Source organism: Triticum dicoccoides, chromosome 7B, assembly GCF_002162155.2.
Source record: "Triticum dicoccoides isolate Atlit2015 ecotype Zavitan chromosome 7B, WEW_v2.0, whole genome shotgun sequence".
Classification (NCBI taxonomy): domain Eukaryota; kingdom Viridiplantae; phylum Streptophyta; class Magnoliopsida; order Poales; family Poaceae; genus Triticum; species Triticum dicoccoides.
The window spans coordinates 607,202,757-607,207,914 of NC_041393.1; positions in this window are offsets into that span (position 1 = coordinate 607,202,757).

The window sequence follows — 5,158 nt, forward strand, 5'->3', positions numbered from 1 at the left end:
AGGGCCATGTAGATACATGCGGTACTTAACAAAATGTTGCTTTTGTGTTTGGAGCTAATAATGTCATTAAAGTGCTCCGACCAAATTGGAAGGCAAGCATGGTGCAATGATTTGGAGCTAAGAATGTATGTTGTACTCGCTTCGTCTCAAAATAAGTGTAGGTGATTTAGTATAGCTTCAGTACAAAGTTGTACTAAATCACCTGCACTTATTTTGGGACGGAGGGAGTAGTTCATGTATCATAGTGGATGATTTTCTTCACTTTAATTTCCAATACCACGGGCCATGGTCATCAAATTTTCTTAACCTTTTGAGTGCTACAGCATAGCAGGTACCGACTCCGGCACTAGATTGAAGAGGAAGAGGAAATAAATGGTAGCCATGACATTTATTTTTGGTAACGACCTTGATCTACATGGTGTGCTTGAAGGAAATATGCCCTAGAGGCAATAATAAAGTTATTATTTATTTCCTCATATCATGATAAATGTTTATTATTCATACTAGAATTGTATTAACCGGAAACATGATACATGTGTGAATACATAGACAAACATAAAGTCACTAGTATGCCTCTACTTGACTAGCTCATTAATCAAAGATGGTTATGTTTCCTAACCATAGACTTGTGTTGTCATTTGATTAATGGGATCACATCATTAGGATAATGATGTGATTGACATGACCCATTCCGTTAGCCTGGCACTTGATCGTTTAGTATATTGCTATTGCTTTCTTCATGACTTATACAAAGTTCCTGCAACTATGAGATTGTGCAACTCCCGTTTACCGGAAGAACACTTTGTGTGCTACCAAACGTCACAACGTAACTGGGTGATTATAAAGGTGCTCTACAGGTGTTTCCGAAGGTACATGTTGAGTTGGCATAATTCAAGATTAGGTTTTGTCACTCCGATTGTCGGAGAGGTATCTTTGGGCCCTCTCGGTAATACTCATCACCTAAGCCTTGCAAGCATTGTAACTAATGAGTTAGTTATAAGATGATGTGTTACAGAACGAGTAAAGAGACTTGCCGGTAACGAGATTGAACTAGGTATTGGATACCGACGATCAAATCTCGAGCAAGTAACATACCGATGACAAAGGGAACAACGTATGTTGTTATGTGGTTTGACCGATAAAAATCTTCGTTGAATATGTAGGAACCAATATGGGCATCCAGGTCCCGCTATTGCTTATTGACCGAGAATGGTTCTAGGTCATGTCTACATAGTTCTCGAACCCGTAGGGTCCGCACGCTTAACGTTACGATGACAATTTTATTATGAGTTTATAAGTTTTGATGTACCGAAGTTTGTTCGGAGTCCCGGATGTGATCACGGACATGACGAGGAGTCTCGAAATGGTCGAGACATAAAGATTGATATATTGGACGACTATATTCGGACACCGGAAGTGTTCCGGGTGATTTCGGAGAAAACCGGAGTGCCGGGAGGGTTACCGGAACCCCCCGGGAGAGTATTGGGCCTTATGGGCCTTAGGGGAAAGCAGAGAGGGGCGGCCAGCATGGGCCGTGCGCCCCCTCCCCCCTCTGGTCCGAATTGGACTAGGAGGGGGGCGGCGCCCCCCCCCCCTTTCCTTCCCCCTGTCCCCCTTCCTTCCCCCTCCTAGTAGCAGTAGGAAAGGAGGAGTCCTACTCCTACTAGGAGGAGGATTCCTCCTCCCTTGGCGCGCCCAAGGGGTCGGCCGGCCTCCCCCCGTTGCTCCTTTATATACGGGGGCAGGGGGGCACCCCATAGACACACAAGTTGATCTACGGATCGTTCCTTAGCTGTGTGCGGTGCCCCCTCCCACCATATTCCACCTCGGTCATATCGTCGCGGAGTTTAGGCGAAGCCCTGCACCGGTAGAGCATCATCATCGTCACCACGCCCTCGTGCTGACGGAACTCATCCCCGAAGCTTTGCTGGATCAGAGCCCGGGGATCGTCATCGAGCTGAACGTGTGCTGAACTCGGAGGTGCCGTACCTTCGGTGCTTGGATCGGTCGAATCGTGAAGACGTACGACTACATCAACCGCGTTGTCATAACGCTTCCGCTTACGGTCTACGAGGGTACGTGGACTACACTCTCCCCTCTCGTTGCTATGCCATCACCATGATCTTGCGTGTGCGTAGGATTTTTTTTTGAAATTACTACGTTCCCTAACAGTGGCATCCGAGCCAGGTTTTATGCGTTGATGTTATATGCACGAGTAGAACACAAGTGAGTTGTGGGTGATACAAGTCATACTGCTTACCAGCATGTCATACTTTGGTTCGGCGGTATTGTGAGATGAAGCGGCCCGGACCGACATTACGCGTACGCTTACGCGAGACTGGTTTCACCGTTACGAGCACTCGTACTTAAAGGTGGCTAGCGGGTGTTTGTCTCTCTCACTTTAGTTGAATCGAGTGTGGCTACACCCGGTCCTTGCGAAGGTTAAAACAGCACCAACTTGACAAACTATCGTTGTGTGTTTTTGATGCGTAGGTAAGAACGGTTCTTGCTAAGCCCGTAGCAGCCACGTAAAATTTGCAACAACAAAGTAGAGGACGTCTAACTTGTTTTTGCAGGGCATGTTGTGATGTGATATGGTCAAGACGTGATGCTATATTTTATTGTATAAGATGATCATGTTTTGTAACCGAAGTTATCGGCAACTGGCAGGAGCCATATGGTTGTCGCTTTATTGTATGAAATGCAAACGCCCTGTAATTGCTTTACTTTATCACTAAGCGGTAGCGATAGTCGTAGAAGTAATAGATGGCGTAACGACAACGATGCTACGATGGAGATCAAGGTGTCGCGCCGGTGACGATGGTGATCACGACGGTGCTTCAGAGATGGAGATCACAAGCACAAGATGATGATGACCATATCATATCACTTATATTGATTGCATGTGATGTTTATCCTTTATGCATCTTATCTTGCTTTGATTGACGGTAGCATTTTAAGATGATCTCTCACTAAAATTATCAAGAAGTGTTCTCCCTGAGTATGCACCGTTGCCAAAGTTCGTCGTGCCCAGACACCACGTGATGATCGGGTGTGATAAGCTCTACGTCCATCTACAACGGGTGTAAGACAGTTTTGCACATGCGGAATACTCAGGTTAAACTTGATGAGCCTAGCATATGTAGATATGGCCTCAGAACACGGAGACCGAAAGGTCGAGCGTGAATCATATAGTAGATATGATCAACATAGTGATGTTCACCGTTGAAAACTACTCCATCTCACATGATGATCGGTTATGGTTTAGTTGATTTGGATCACGTGATCACTTAGATGACTAGAGACATGTCTGTCTAAGTGGGAGTTCTTAAGTAATATGATTAATTGAACTTAAATTTATCATGAACTTAGTACCTGATAGTATTTCGCTTGTCTATGTTTGTTTGTAGATAGATGGCTCGTGCTGTTGTTCCGTTGAATTTTAATGCGTTCCTTGAGAAAGAAAAGTTGAAAGATGATGGTAGCAATTACACGGACTGGGTCCGTAACCTGAGGATTATCCTCATTGCTGCACAGAAAAGTTATGTCCTGGAAGCACCGCTGGGTGCCAGGCCTGCTGCTGATGCAACTGACGACGTTAAGAATGTCTGGCAGAGCAAAGCTGATGACTACTCTATAGTTCAGTGTGCCATGCTTTACGGCTTAGAACCGGGTCTTCAACGACGTTTTGAACGTCATGGAGCATATGAGATGTTCCAGGAGTTGAAGTTAATATTTCAAGCAAATGCCCGGATTGAGAGATATGAAGTCTCCAATAAGTTCTACAGCTGCAAGATGGAGGAGAATAGTTCTGTCAGTGAGCATATACTAAAAATGTCTGGGTATAATAATCACTTGATTCAACTGGGAGTTAATCTTCTGGATGATAGCGTCATTGACAGAATTCTCCAATCACTACCACCAAGCTACAAGAGCTTTGTGATGAACTATAATATGCAAGGGATGAACAAGACTATTCCCGAGCTCTTCGCAATGCTAAAAGCTACGGAGGAGAAATCAAGAAGGAGCATCAAGTGTTGATGGTCAACAAGACCACTAGTTTCAAGAAAAAGGGCAAAGGGAAGAAGAAGGGGAACTTCAAGAAGAACAGCAAGCAAGTTGCTGCTCAAGAGAAGAAACCCAAGTCTGGACCTAAGCCTGAAACTGAGTGCTTCTACTGCAAGCAGACTGGTCACTGGAAGCGGAACTGCCCCAAGTATTTGGCGGATAAGAAGGATGGCAAAGTGAACAAAGATATATGTGATATACATGTTCTTGATGTGTACCTAACTAGAGATCGTAGTAGCACCTAGGTATTTGATACTGGTTCTGTTGCTAATATTTGCAACTCGAAACAGGGACTACGGAATAAGCGAGCACTGGCCAAGGACGAGATGACGATGCGCGTGGGAAACGGTTCCAAAGTCGATGTGATCGCGGTCGGCACGCTACCTCTACATCTACCTTCGGGATTAGTTTTAGACCTGAATAATTGTTATTTGGTGCCAGCGTTGAGCATGAACATTATATCTGGATCTTGTTTGATGCGAGACGGTTATTCATTTAAATCAGAGAATAATGGTTGTTCTATTTATATGAGTAATATCTTTTATGGTCATGCACCCTTGAAGAGTGGTCTATTTTTATTAAATCTCGATAGTAGTGATACACATATTCATAGTGTTGAAACCAAAAGATGCAGAGTTGATAATGATAGTGCAACTTATTTGTGGCACTGCCGTTTGGGTCATATCGGTGTAAAGCGCATGAAGAAACTCCAAACTGATGGACTTTTGGAATCACTTGATTATGAATCACTTGGTACTTGCGAACCGTGCCTTATGGGCAAGATGACTAAAACGCTGTTCTCCGAAACTATGGAGCGAGCAACTGATTTGTTGGAAATCATACATACTGATGTTTGTGGCCCAATGAATGTTGACGCTCGCGGCGGGTATCGTTATTTTCTCACCTTCACAGATGATTTGAGCAGATATGGGTATATCTACTTGATGAAACACAAGTCTGAAACATTTGAAAAGTTCAAAGAATTTCAGAGTGAAGTGGAAAATCATCGTAACAAGAAAATAAAGTTTCTACGATCTGATCGTGGAGGAGAGTATTTGAGTTATGAGTTTGGCCTACACTTGAAACAATG